Genomic DNA, 15,434 nt, shown 5'->3' on the forward strand with positions numbered 1-15,434 from the left:
TGCTAGTGATGGTGAGATTGGATGGCTGCTAGTGATTAGGGTGAGAGAAAGCATAAGAGTAATAGAAGTGAGGTGGCACTGTTGGACCAATAAAACACAGAGCTCCACATGAACTACAAGATTTAGCTCTGTGGAGCTCTATGCTAGGTACATTATTATTGCATGAAAAAATAAATAAAACATGGCTGCTTACCATTGGTGGTGTAAGTAGCTGAAGAGAGATGTTCTTCCTCCTCCCTGCTCGGTAATCCTCTAGCAGGGCCTGACAGGAAGTGAAGTTAAATGCCCCGCCCACTGCAGGCTTCACTCCTCAGTAAACTGCCGCGGGGGAGAGTAGTGTGAGCAGGCACATCTCCTGCATCTTGACAGCCATCAGACCACCAACAGCAGACAGTGCATTGTGCTGGGTACGGGGAGAAATGAGCACAGCGACATTGCGCCCCCTGGGCAGGTCCTGCAGGATCACTAGCAGGAACGGCGTTCCTGCTTTGGAAAAAGTGCAGGAACGCCGTTCCCATGCGTTCCTGCAGGACTCGAGCCCTGGTGTGTGTGTGTGTATATATATATATATATATATAGTTTGTATATTGTATTTTTGTAATATTGTATCCTATTGTAACAATGCAATGTTTTGTGGACCCAGGTAAAATATTTTATAAATAAATAAATAAATATATCTGGACATTTTATGGACTTTGCAACCATTGAGACTGTTGATAAGACTTTTGGTATTTTAATTCACATGATTTTTAAGTTTATTAAAGTGAATTACTTCAGACACTAGATATTAAACCTGATCTTAACTAAAGATGACCTCCGCAAGCTCTGGAAGGAGGCATGGAACGCTAAGTATGGAAAGCAAAATGGCCATCATACATGAAGAATCTTGAACAAGGCGCGGAACGCATCTGTGGAGCGCAAAGTGGCCATCGCACCAGCAGGAAGGAGCTATGGCTTGAGTCGGTGCACCAAAACAATGCGTGGAGAAACACCATTAAGTAGCGTGGTACCCATGCCGAAACCTGATTGGAAACATGAGGAATCGATAATAAGTCATTCTTATGAGTATTTAAACAGAAGATCTACAGGGCAAAAATAATGGCTGAAGCAACCATTTGTGATGAAACGCTTTTTAGAGACAAAGAAAGCCCTGCTATATTTTCGATTTTATTTCTATATTTTTTTTAATCAGTCCATAATTGGTTTTATATTTGTTATTGTCTAAAAATAAGTTAATTAATCACTACTACAAAGAGAATATATTTCATCACTAAGAGAGACACTTGCTGGAGAAATAGAGCCTATAAGAAAATAAAAATATGTGATACATTGCTTTTTTTTTTTTAAATATTATTTTATCTAGATATGCTACACTATATGTTTATTTCCCTCTCATTTACAAATCTGCCATTGCATAAATAGAAGAAAGGGAGGGAGTCCCCTCATAAAGACTCCAAAAGCTACAGAAATAGAGCCATATTTTACTTTCCATTCTTATGAGTTTGTCCTTATACAAGTGTTTTTTTTTTAAAATAAATTCTTTATTTTAGACAATATTGAGCTAGACAGGTACAGTGTATGCCATGCATGTGAAAATAGTTGTGCCATACAGTTAGAGATGCATATAACAGGATTGAAGAGACGTTTACAAGTGTTTTAAATACAATTAAATATATATTTTTAGATTGTCTGCACTATTATTCTTTTTGTGTTTTGTTGTTTTTGAGGTTCAAAACTCCAAGGAAACATATTGTAAGCATACTGTAAAATATTGTTACGTGTAAGAAGTTTTTTTTACTAAAACAATTTTTTTCCTAAAATATAGTAACACCATTAATCACTGCGTTTTATAAATATACACTTAAAAGTTGCATTTTGTGAATTGTGGCAAAGATGAAACCCATACTTAGAAAATCCCTTTAAATAGCTCCTTTAACTGCCGTTAAGTAAATATTTGCACATATTATACAGATAAGCAGTTTAATAACCATACCGATGGTTTTTGTACTAGTTGTTTGAAAATGTATATATATACATATATAAATGTATATATATATATATATATATATATATATATATATATATATATATATATATATATATATGTATATATAAGCACTTTACTAATAAGTACTTTAAATTGATTGTTTATAGTGTTTTACACTTTTTACAAAAACACATTTAAATGCTCCACGCTTACAAAACACTTTTAAGCAATTTTTAGATCTCAATGGATATATCGTTAGTGGTTGAACAACTAACCCAGTTAAACAAGAATAGATATAGGATCAATGTTTCGTTTTGTTTTTTTAAAAAGAGGCCTTCGCATGTACATATGCATTTTTTATTTTATATTCGTTATACCTGATTTTTTTGCCATCTCTTTTTAGCTTAGGCTTACCTTACATACATATTTACCTTTTAGTACTTGCTTGGGCTTCATATGCTTTCCTGGTGAAGTCCATAAATGTCTGGTCTAGGAAAGAACTGTATGTTACTTAAAGAGACTCTAAGCACCAAAAACACTTCAACGTATGGTAGTGGTTATGGTGCTAGGAAGCTATATAACAGCACTAGCAAATCGACTAAATGTTTACCTTTATGATTAATCATATATTAGTTGCTCTAGGTGCTATCCTTGATGCTGGCCATGTGAGCTTACACTTTAAAGGTCCTTAGAGAGGTACTATAAACCCATGCCACTTAATTGTGTGTATGGATTTGAGATAGTTTGCAGCTAACTTTTTTTTGTTTTGTTGGTATATTTGGGATGATGAATACTTTAGCCATTGCTGCCGCCCAAGACTAGTAAGAGTTTACACATTCCAGCTCTGGGAGTTATCAGATTGGAATGGGGTGGCTGAACTTGGGGGTGTGCCCAAAATGTGTGGATACTTCAGTAATGCACACCAAGCTGACTGACAGCCTACGAATTGGCCTCAATCAGGGAAGACCTGATTTATGTGCAACATGAAATGGTCACCTTATCCCACACCATCTTGTATGTTCATAATACTTGCTTTAAATAATATGCTATCAGAACTGCAGCACAGCAAGCATAATGAACAAATATAATGGGAGGGATTTCACTCCCATAACAAGTATTTTTTATTGAACTCAATTATGGAACCCCTACTCTCTCCCCCCCCTCTCTCTGTTTTCTGGAATATGGCACTAGGCTTAAGGCTGTTGGAATAATGAAACATAAATTATAGGAATCCACTTTACTTGTAGGAAAACATTGATTTAAAAAAAAAAAATTATGGAAATTAATTATTATGTATTGAAATTTACATGAACTCTGTGTGTGTCGGATTAGAAGGGTATACAGGTTTTACAGTTAATTTGAATTAAAAAATAATGCAATGCATTTTAAAGGCACGGGTAGTTCCGCATATATTTGAATGGGATAGACTTGCATAATGAGTAAGTATATTCCTCTGAATAATTAAATATACCCAGAAGGAATCTGAATGCCCTTTTCTGAAAGACAGGCTGTTTCATAGATCAAGTAGAGGAGCGATGACATTAATATAGCTCCTCCATGACTGTATTTAACTTGTGCTCTGTTTAATAGACGATTGTGAATCAAAGTCTTGAAATTTCTTTTTTAAAATGGAGGTTTGGTTTCCCAAAATATGCTACGCTATTACATTGAGTTGCTGTTGAATATATCAATTTTTACAAATATTTTAGATTACCCTAATGAGCTAGTTAAAAGTTGGCTCTAGACTGTACATGCATTTCATCAATCTCAGGTTGATGCAGGGTAGAATACTTCAAGTGCCAAGTCCGTCAGAAAGCAGCAATATTCACAACGCATCTTGACCAAACTCAGGGTCTTCTTCAGGTGCATATGTTCACACAATGTCAATACACCCATATAATGTTCTTATTTAGTCCAGGTGTGTTAATTGTCATGAACCAATGCTCATTACCAAATATGGTCAGTTTCCTGTGGCTTTTCGCCACCTCCACTATGTCGGGCCCTTAACACACCATGTGTCTCTTAAAGGAACACTATAGTCACCTAAATTACTTTAGCTCAATAAAGCAGTTTTATTGTATAGATCATTCCCCTGCAATTTCACTGCTCAATTCGCTGTCATTTAGGAGTTAAATCACTTTGTTTCTGCTTATGCAGCCCTAGCCACACCTCCCCTGGCTATGATTGACAAAGCCTGCATGAAAAAAAAAAACTGGTTTCACTTTCAAACAGATGTAATTTACCTTAAATAATTGTATCTCAATCTCTAAATTGAACTTTAATCACATACAGGAGGTTCTTGCAGAGTCTAGCAAGCTATTAACATAGCAGGGGATAAGACAATCTTAATTAAACAGAACTTGCAATAAAGAAAGCCTAAATAGGGCTCTCTGTACAGGAAGTGTTTATGGAAGGCTGTGCAAGTCACATGCAGGGAGGCGTGACTAGGGTTCATAAACAAAGGGATTTAACTCCTAAATGGCAGAGGATTGAGCAGTATGGCTGCAGGGGCATGTTCTATACACCAAAACTGCTTCATTAAGCTAAAGTTGTTCAGGTGACTATAGTGTCCCTTTAACCCGTCTCGATTAGTAACTCTCACCCCATGTATTTGTTTCTGTTCTTCCTTTTGTGTATTTTTCAGATTTTGTCTGTGGCGTTGCTTTGCAGTCTGTGGTACAGGATCTTTTTACATATTTACATAGACTGAAAAAAAGACTGTCCATAAAGTTCAGCCTTTCCTAGATCTGTTTCTGCTGTTTTCTCCAAAAGATGGCAAAAAACACAGTTTGAAACTCTTTTCAATTTTGCAACAACAACAGAAAAACCTCTTTGACCCAAGAATGACAGTGAGATCTCTCCTTGGATAAAGAAGTTATTAACCTACCTATTAAATATTATATCCCTTTTGCAAAAACAAATTCAGTCGCTTTAAAAAAAAGAAAAAAATTGGATCGACTCTGCTAAAACCTCCTCTTAAGGCAGAGAATTCCACAGAATATTGAATGTATAAGATGCACCCTACTCTCTATGAATCAAACACTATGTATATGAATATGCATATGTACTATATGTTCTAATAGTACAACTCTGCAACAGTGTATCATATAATTGAGTAAAAAGTTGTACCAGTTTTATACTATGTATCAAACTGGTCCAAGATCTAAGGACTACTGAGATCTTGGACCTCAGTAGTCCTTAGAAAAGTTCATTAATCCACATTCCTGGCATTCTATTCCACAATTCCAGTGGAGTCCTTGCCTGTTGTGCTCGGCATCCCAAGTATCCGCAAGTGATGTATGCCTTAGTTCCAACTTTACCAGTGTTCTTTACAGGCTGGATGCCAGTAGTGGGAGTCAAAGTCCTTCCAAGCGGATTTATCCGCGGTCGCGGCTTTTTCAATGGATCTGACTTGGCTCTCATGTTATCCATATTTAAAGGCTGCATATTCAGTTAATGACTCATCGTACATAATACAATAGTGATCAAAAGTATATATTGGTACATGGGGGGTGTTAACATATATTTCAAATTAGTGTAAATCCTTCAGTAATTCATAAATTCTAAATTAACATGCTTTTGGGATTAAAAAGTCCCCACTGGACAGACAGACCAGGCAAGCTGATTAGTCACCTGGCTACATTGCCGGCAGGAACGCTGGACCACCAGGGTACACACAAGATGGCCGCTCAGCAGGAGCCAAGAAGGGCGGGCGCACACACCACACTACCCGCTCGCTGCATGGAGGGCTTTGACAGGCTCTGCAAGGGCCTCTGGACACTACTTCGCCACCGCAAAGCGTCCTGCAACCAAGCAGCCAGAGCGATCGCCCTGTGGCCTGCAGACGCCATTACAGATACCCACTCCAAGCCAACAGGCCCTCTAAATGGCCACGAAGGTGCCAAAAACCGTCATGGCGGACCATAGTGCCAGGCTGCCGGAACCCACGCACTCGCTCCCATGCACACAGCAGCTGGATCAAGGAGCCATCCCTGCAGCCACACCACCTACCTAAACAAAGAACCTCGGTCCAAGGAGGCACAACTCTACACCCGGAAAGGATAGCTGAACAACACATGGCTATACCAAAGGACGCTTCACACAGAAACACCACAGATGGAACTAAACCCGGGGGCCTTACTGAGCAGCGAGCTTTACATGGACACAGCAAGTATATGCTACCGATGCCCGTAACAGGCATAGGCTGAGGGACTCCTTGCCTGCATAACTCAGCCCCCAACCTGGGCCCACAGCGGTGGTACACATACCCCTCCTCCCTGCGACCACATGCTAAATAGTTCATGTTTGCATCCTGTTCCTTTATTGATCCCACTTTAGCAATAGCAGGTCACCTGCCAGGCCACCCAGTGGAACCTCATTTCATGTAGATAGGGAAGCAGTAACACATCTTGTTTGCCTTTATAATCTAAGCCTTAGCTGCTGACTCCACCTGTCTACAATGTGTTCTAGAGATCATATAAATACTGAAAAAAAAAATGTGACTAATCTCTAACAGTTTCATATCTTAAATTTTGCAATGTGCTAGCCGTTAAGCGACTATTGCCTGCTCCTACTATTAGCATAGATAGATCAAACATGTTTCTATGCCGTATATTCACAGACCCACGCTATGCATATCATTTCTGTTTTATAATATATAAAACTTGTGCAGACATTTTACTTGCCATGTTTGAAAATGTATGATTTTGCGTGTGACTGCTGTTGTGGCAACACACACTCGTTGTTAAAACATGCACAACAAAAATAAAGAATTTAAAAAGAAAAATTCAATCTTAAATTATTTCTGGGTGTTGTTAGAGATAATCTCGTTGATGCCTTGGGTCGAGGTCATTTTACTGACTCTGCAGATGATGCAATTATGACAGAAGAAGAAACATTTCCTCTTAGACTTGCTTCACCTTTGTGGGGTTTGCAAATGGCTGTTTGTTAATTTCATCTTCCACATCCTTGTTCTTACTGTTATAATATCCTTTCTTCCCTTCTAAATTTGTGCCCTGTGTATAGCCCTACTTATAAGTAAAGGTCATACAATGGTTTACATAGGTCCCAGATATGTTTGTATAGTGTTATCATATCCCCTCTGAAGCGTCATTTCCCCCTCTGACGCATCGGTTGTCTCCTCTCCCTGTAACAAGCACTGCAGCTGGGGAGGGAGACCAACTGTATTCACTCCCGTTTGCTCCGGCTACCACTGGAGAGGGGGACTGGCTATCTCCATTCCCAGTTGTTCCAGCTGCCGATGGGGAGAGAGACCGGTTGTCTCTTTTCCCTTTAACAAGCACTGTCGCTGGGAGGGAGACCAACTTTCTCCACTCCCATTTACTTTGGCTGCTGCTTGGGAGGGGGACTGGCTCTCTCCATTTCCTGTTTCTCCAGCAGTTGTCTCCTCTCCCTGTAACAAGCACTGCCTCTGGGGAGAGAGACCGACAATCTCTGCTCCCAGCAACTCATGCTGCCGCTGGAGAGAGACCAGTTGTCTTCTCTTCCTGCATTGTACACTGCCGCTGGGGAGTGAGACCGGTTGTCTCCACTCCCAGTAATGCCTGCTGCCGCTGGGGAGTGAGACCGGTTGTCTTAGCTCCCATTTGATCTCGCTGCCGTTGGGCAGGGAGACTGATTGTCTCCGATCCCAGTAACTCGAGCTCCTTCTCCCTGAAGGACCAACTGCTGCTGAGGAGATGTCTGAGTGGCTGAGGACCCCATGCCACGGGGTTGGGATTCTGGGCCGACTGCAAGCTGCACTCTGTCCCGATGCCAGCGCTTCAGCTGGAGATGCTGTTTGCTCCTCGGGCTTACCAATGTAGAGATCTCCCCCACTCTCACACCTGCAGGAACATCAGCAGGTTGGGGGCAGAGGACAGTGGCACTCTGTCCCAATGCCAGCACTTTGGCTGGAGTGGTGGCTGGAGTCCTGCGCCACCGACTGTTTTAGACAGAGTCTAGCAACACTCTGCCCTGCTGCCAGCTCTTCCACTGAGGCTGCACTGTGCTGCTGGGAAAGTAGGCCGGCTACCTCTACCTCCTCTCGCTGTGTTGTAATCTGCCGCTGGGGAGTGAGGCCAACTACAACTACCTCCGCTCCCTTGGTTGAGATCTGCCACTGGGGAAGGAGGTTGGCTCCCTGTACCTTTGCACACTGGGTTTCCACTGCCGCAGGGGAGGGAGGCTTAGATCCTCTGATGTAAAGTCAATTAAATCTGTGGGCACATCCTCAAAGATCAGTTGCACCACTTCTGCCGAAGAGCTGTTGCAAACCTCTTTTTTTGCTGGAGACCTCCTCCCCTCGTCTTAGCCATCAGGAACTCATGGTATCTCTTGGCTTGTATATCGGCAGTCACCTGGTTCCAGGTGGCCTGGAAGGTCTCCATAGAAACATTAGAGCCATACCAGGCCAATCGCTGGCGCACCTTGAACAGAAACTCTGAGTAAGAGTCAGAGGATGCCATGCTTGCCTGCTTCAAGTCTGTGGGCACCTTTGCTTATGGATTGCCTCCAAAGAAAGCCAATCCATCCAACACTCTCCTCTTGAACTCCTTTCCTGACAAGGACGCTACACGAGTGGTACCACTATCCCTCTCCAGAAGATGCGCAGGTATCCCAGGGACGTTTTCCAAGTCGATAGGAAGCCACCATGCCACCGCTGCTACCAAATGTGATGGAGCTCCTGTGCTCCGACCAAGTACCTCCACCCAATCCGCTTCCTAGTTGCTTGCAGGGACCCTGGAAGGCTTCTGCCCCAGTCGACACAGCTTGATTGGGGTCCTTCTGAGGCTTTTGCACTTGACCAGGCTGCAGCTCTCCTTCCAGGTAGGTATTGTCCCCTCTACCTATTCCGCTGCCGCCCTTCTTTCAAGCAGGCATCGTCCCCTCTACCTATTCCACTGCAGCTCTGCTTACAGTGATTCTGGTTATTGCCTTTACAAAGGCAATTGCGGCTCTCTAGCTCTCTTGACTTCTCCATGGGCCAGAGGGATCCTTCAGCCAGCAAACAGGTCATTAGACTCTGCCACTGGGATCCCTACAAATCCACACAGGACACAAGTACCAAAAGGAACTAACATACAAAACTTTAATTTTCTTGGAACTAATCCATATAATGATTACATAAAGATTGATGTGACAACTCAGTAAAAATACAAACAAGTCAAATCATAGCAGATAACATACATCAACTTATTTTAATTCAATGACATATTTATGAAGGGGTGGGGAAGACCATAATTAACAGAAAATTTCTCTCCTGCCTGCAGAATTAGTAACATGCAAATCTACCTGAATATGCAAATTAACCAGCCCTGATATTTAGGTAGTGCATATTGCTGTTGCTGTCCCAACAAAGGGCACTACACAGGCTCCATAACTAAATCCAGCTAATTTTTAGCAATCCTCAGCAGTACAGGAGAGCAGACAAAACATTTAACAGTATACACACATACATTATAAACTATTACATAATACACACCCTGCACCTATAATGTATACAGGGTGACTAAAACTTAAGAAAAGTCCAGCAACCTACATAAATAGTCTGTCTGAAGGTCCAGGTGATGGTGACTGCCGTCACAATCCTTTTTTAGAACAGGTTCCTAAAATTCCATGGCATATACAATGCCAGTAGTCTTACTATTTATTTATAAGGATGCAAAATTATATTTTCATCTTAAGAATGAATGCCCTTTTTTTATATGATATCTCACTGGCCTTAGCAGATTGACTTTGAACATTGTTGTCTGTAAGCGCTTCAGACTAGGTTTTTAGCCTTCTTTTGGATCAACAGCAAAAACATATATGTGAGGAAGGCTGAACTTGATGGACGTAAGTCTCTTTTCAGCTATGGAACTATGTAACTATGTAACCAAAATCCTTTTCCTGTGTTTCTTTCCTCTATGACACTACAATTTAGGGTGCAAGTAGCCTGTGTATTCTTAACCCTGAAGTGGATACTTTGCATTCATCTACATAAATTTAATCTGCCTTTTGAGTGCCAACTCCCCTAGTTTATCTAAATCCCTCTGCAGTAAAGTAATAACCCGCTCACATTGTATTACCTTACATAGGTTTATGTAATCTGCAAACAGTGAAACATGACTTTCAATGCCCATTTCAAGATCATTTATAAATAGATTCAAAAGAAGTGGTCCCAGAACATGGGATAAAGGCAGAGGATGTGGAATTAAGATTACATGCTGATGATTGCCTTGCTCTTGAGAGAGTTTCAGTACATTCTAAAACAGACTACAACAAGAGGGAGGGAATAAGAAGACAATAGGGAGACAATGTTTACTGGTCTCACTCAATAAACATTTCTTTTTCTTAAAAGATGAAGTGCCATGTGCCGCACTTAGTGTGTGGCCAGGGAGGCACATACATATATTATGTTCAGAGTCAATGGTGTATTTTAGATTTGTGCTACCCTAGGCAATTAAATGTGCCCCACCCCTTCCTGTTTAGGACCGAAACGCACTTTGACTGACAGACACAAAATGACACAATCACTCAGTGACATGCACACCCTCTCAGATATACATACACTGACATACACACACACTGATTTAACACACATATCCTTACTGATTTGACACACTGACAAACACACAATCACTCAGACACACACTAACAGACACATGCACATACTAACAGACACTCACTGACAGACATACACTTATAGACACACACATACTAACAGACAAACTCACATATCACATATACACACACACACATTCACTGAAAGACACACATACTCACTCACTCACAGACATACACTGACAGACACGCGCACTCACTGACAGACACACACACATTCACTGACAGACACACACACACACACACTCACAGACATACACTGACAGACACACACTGACAGATACACTCATTCACTGACAGACACACAGGCACTCACTGACAGACAGACACACACACTCACTCACAGACATACAGTGACAGACAAACTCACTCACAGACACACACTGATACTGACACACTCATATACATTGCCTCACACACTCACAATTTTTTTTTTTTTTTATTAAAATCCACCTAGCCTCCCCACCTTTGGAAGAGCTGGAGTGGATTCTTTACCTGGGGGTCCAGAGTGGCTGATGTCCCTGGAATCCAGTGTAGGTGCTGAGATGGATGGCCGGCTGTGCAGGCTCCTGTGCTCCTCAGTGGGTGGGCGGGCAGGCATCTGGTCAGTGTTGGCAGCGAGGGAGCTGTGATCTTAATGCTCAGCTCCCTCGCGTATCACTTAGTGATGCCGGAAGCCGGAGTGATGTCATATTCCGGCTGCGGCATCACAGCTGGGCCCGCGAGGGAGCTGAGTAGAAAGAGCTCAGAGGACAGCGCTCCCTCGCTGCCCAACCGGAATATTAGTAGCCACCAGAAGGCCAGCTCTTTGCCGCCTCTTTGAATGAGGGCCTTGCTCAATGAGCTTACATGCTAGAGGGAGTTGGGTAAAGTGACACAAAAGGTAAGGATAGTATTAGACTAATGACAGTTGCAAGAGAGGAATCAGTCAGGAGCTATTAACAGTTTAATTGACACGCTTTTATGAAGAAGTAGGTTTTAAATCATTTTTTTAAGGAGTGGAGACTGGGTGAGCATCTAACGGAGGAGGGAAGTGAGTTCCACAGGAACGGTGCAGCCCTCGAGAAGTCTTGAAGGCGAATATCAGAGGTGGGAGTATGGACTGTCAGGGACCAGGAACCAGACAGAGACAGAAATAGATGCAAACACACCTTTATTAATAAATAACAAATAATAAACAAAAGCAAAGTCCAGGAATCAAGCAGGGGTCAGTCACCAGAGCGGGTAGTCGGACAAGCCAGGATCAGGAGCACGGAGAGCAGCGGAGTCAGGAACAAGGCCGGAGTCAGGAACCAGGATCAAACAGGAAACACAGGAACAAGGAGACTTCTGGGAAACAGGAAACCACGCAAGGGCAAGGAGGTTCTGGGCTTAGCTGCTTAAATAGGCAGAACTGATTAGCAGCAGGGTTGATTACTACTCACAGGTGAGTAACCGTGGCAACAAGCAGAAGCAGCTCATAGTAATTGCAGCTGCAAACTCAATCATTGAAACAGAAAGGTTTGCTGTTTAAAACAGCAAAGAAACCTCCCCCTCAACGATTCCCCCCATCTCTGTTGGTGGGTCCGGGCTTCATGGGGAAGCGGGCGTGATAGGAACGAAGGAGGGATGGTGCATGGACATCAGAGGCTGGAACCCAGGAGCGTTCTTCTGGACCGTATCCTTTCCAGTGCACCAAGTATTGGAACTGTCCTCTGAAGACCCGTGAGTCAATGATGCTGCGTATTTCATATTCCTCATGATTGTCAATCAGAACAGGACGTGGACGTGGCACTGAGTTGGTGTAGCGATTACAAACCAACGGTTTCAAGAGGGAAACATGGAAAACATTTGAGATGCGCATGTTAGCAGGAAGGTCAAGTGCGTAAGCTACAGGGTTAACCCTTCGAAGTATACGAAATGGCCCAACGTATCGGGGTGCCAGTTTTTGTGAGGGAACACGGAGGCGTAGGTTGCGGGAAGACAGCCAGACCCTCTCTCCGACCTGATAGGTAGGTGCAGGAAGGCGTCTGCGGTCGGCCTGGAGTTTGTAGTTCTGCATTGCGTGTTGCAAAGAACTCTGAACCTGCACCCAAGTGGAACGGAGTTCCCTGAGATGTCCCTCCAATGCCGGTATCTCCTGTGGCAAGAACGTATCAGGCAACATGGACGGTTGAAACCCATAGTTTGCCAGGAACGGGGATAGCCGGGAGGAGGCATTAATCGCACTATTGTGGGCAAACTCCGCCCAGGGTAGCAGATCAGACCAGTTGTTCTGGTGGTCAGAAATTTAGCAACGCAGAAACTGTTCCAGTGTTTGGTTAGCTCGTTCCGCTGCACCATTGGATTGCGGGTGGTAGGCCGAGGAGAAGGAAAGCTGAATTCCCATTTGCGTACAAAAAGCTCTCCAAAATCTGGACACGAACTGGCTACCCCTATCTGAGACTATCACTTTGGGTAACCCATGCAAACGAAAGATCTCCCGACCAAAAATTGTTGCAAGTTCCTGGGAAGTTGGTAGTTTTTTCAAGGGAATGCAATGCGACATCTTCGAGAATCGGTCAACAACCATGAGAACGACTGTATTGCCACGAGAGACCGGAAGATCTACGATAAAATCCATGGACAAGTGGGTCCAGGGTCGTTCACCATTAGGTATGGTTTGCAGGAGACCCACTGGAGGGCGTCGTGGGGTTTTGTTTTGAGCGCACACAGGACAGGCAGCTACAAAAGCGGTGACATCCGAACGGAGACTAGGCCACCAAAATTGCCGGGATACGGACCAGATTAACTGGTTTTTGCCTGGATGTCCAGCTGCTTTGGAGTCGTGGTATGTACTCAATAGTTTCGTACGGAGGTTAATAGGTACAAAACAACGGCCATTAGGTTTCTCTGGAGGAGCATTACTTTGTGCAGCCAGAATCTCCTCGCCTAGGGGTGAGGTGAGGTTAGTACGGATGGTTGCCAGTATATGGTCCGGAGGAATCACAGGAGTAGGGGTTATCTCCTCTCTAGATGGAGGGGAGAACTGTCGAGACAAGGCATCAGCCTGGATGTTTTTTGTACCGGGCAAGTAAAAAACCACATAATTGAATCTTGATAGGAAGAGAGCCCATCTAGCTTGCCGGGGGGAAAGTCGCTTAGCTTCAGAAAGATATGTTAGATTCTTGTGGTCTGTGAGTATGAGGATTGGCACTGAAGTACCCTCAAGAAGGTGCCTCCATTCTTTGAGAGCTAAAATTATGGCTAGAAGTTCTCTATCACCAATCTGGTAGTTGCATTCCGCCGGGTTCAATTTCCTCGAGAAATACCCGCACGGATGCCTGGAACTCTCTGGGTTAGGACGTTGAGACAGGAGGGCGCCCACTCCTGTCTCAGACGCATCGACCTCAAGAATGAATGGTAAGGCAGGGTTAGGGTGTGCCAGTATAGGGGCAGCAGCAAAGGCGACTTTGAGAGACTCAAAGGCAGTAATGGCTTCCTGTGACCAATGCTGTGGATCAGCATCTCTCCTGGTCATGTCCGTGAGAGGTTTAACCAAGGAAGAAAAGTTGCGTATGAACTTCCGATAATAATTGGCGAAGCCCAGAAACCGTTGTATAGAGCGAAGACCCGTAGGTCGAGGCCATTTAAGTACAGCCGAAAGTTTCTCTGGATCCATAGAGAATCCAGTATCTGAGATAACATATCCCAAGAATGTAACCTGTTTGCAGTGAAATTCACATTTCTCCAATTTGCAGAACAGACTATTTTCTCTAAGTCTCTGTAGAACACGAGAAACGTCTGCGTGATGGTTCTCGAGAGATGTGGAATGGATCAGAATATCATCAAGATACACCACCACACATTGCTGCAGCATATCTCGCAGGACGTCATTTATAAATTCTTGGAAAACCGCCGGAGCATTGCAAAGATCAAAGGGCATTACTAGGTATTCGTAATGGCTGCTCCTGGTGTTAAATGCGGTTTTCCATTCGTGGTCCTCTTTTATCCGGACGAGATTATATGCCCCTCTCAGATCAAGTTTGGTGAAGACCGTTGCTCCCTTGAGGCGGTCAAATAATTCCGTGATTAATGGAATGGGGTAGGCATTCTTAATAGTAATGCGATTGAGACCCCTATAGTCGATACAGGGTCTCAACTCGCCATCTTTTTTCTTTACAAAGAAAAAGCCGGCCCCGGCAGGAGAAGATGACTTCCGAATAAAACCCTTAGACAGTGCATCGGTAACATACTCCTCCATGGCTCGATTTTCTGCTACAGATAGTGGGTAAATCCGCCCCCGGGGAGGATTGGTACCCGGTTGGAGTTCGATACCACAGTCATACGGACGGTGTGGTGGCAGAACGCTGGCTAGACCCTTGTCAAATACATCTTGGAATTCTTGGTACTCAGCATGTAAGGAAGAGGAAGAACATGCGCCCAAAACTTTGACCGGTTTCTGGAGACAGGACAATGTGCATTGCTGGGACCATGATAATATCTCAGCTTTGCGCCAATCAATTGTGGGGTTATGCTTCTGTAACCAAGGGTATCCCAAAACAACCTGGTAATATGGAGAGGAAATGACCTGGAATTGGGTCGTCTCATGATGTAGAGCCCCTACAGCCAGAGATATGGGCACGGTTTCTTGGGTCACGTGGGTTGGCTGTATTGGTCTGCCATCGATGGCTTCGAAGGCTAGTGGGGAGTTGCGAGACTGTAAGGGTATAGAGTGCTTTGCTGCAAATGCACAATCTATAAACAAGCCTGCGGCCCCAGAATCAAGTAACGCCCGGGTTTCAATGGATGAATCAGACCAGGAGAGGATAACAGGCACCAAGGGTTTGTGCACACATATCTCTGGGTCTGCAGAAAGACCACC

At 43.5% G+C, this 15,434-nt stretch overlaps 1 long non-coding RNA gene across 1 annotated transcript in view; it reads right to left on the reverse strand.

Annotated features, from left to right (window-relative positions):
* Window positions 1-901: 901 nt before the first annotated feature.
* Window positions 902-15,434, reverse strand: part of LOC134614706 (uncharacterized) — a 52,111-nt gene continuing 37,578 nt past the window's right edge. Inside the window, exons 2-3 of the long non-coding RNA XR_010091265.1 lie at window positions 2,419-2,476; window positions 902-1,022 (exon numbers count right to left, since the gene is read on the reverse strand). This is a non-coding gene — a long non-coding RNA (uncharacterized LOC134614706). The remainder of the gene's footprint in view (window positions 1,023-2,418; window positions 2,477-15,434) is intronic.

The sequence above is a fragment of the Pelobates fuscus genome, chromosome 6 (genome assembly GCF_036172605.1).
Source record: "Pelobates fuscus isolate aPelFus1 chromosome 6, aPelFus1.pri, whole genome shotgun sequence".
In the NCBI taxonomy this organism is placed as follows: domain Eukaryota; kingdom Metazoa; phylum Chordata; class Amphibia; order Anura; family Pelobatidae; genus Pelobates; species Pelobates fuscus.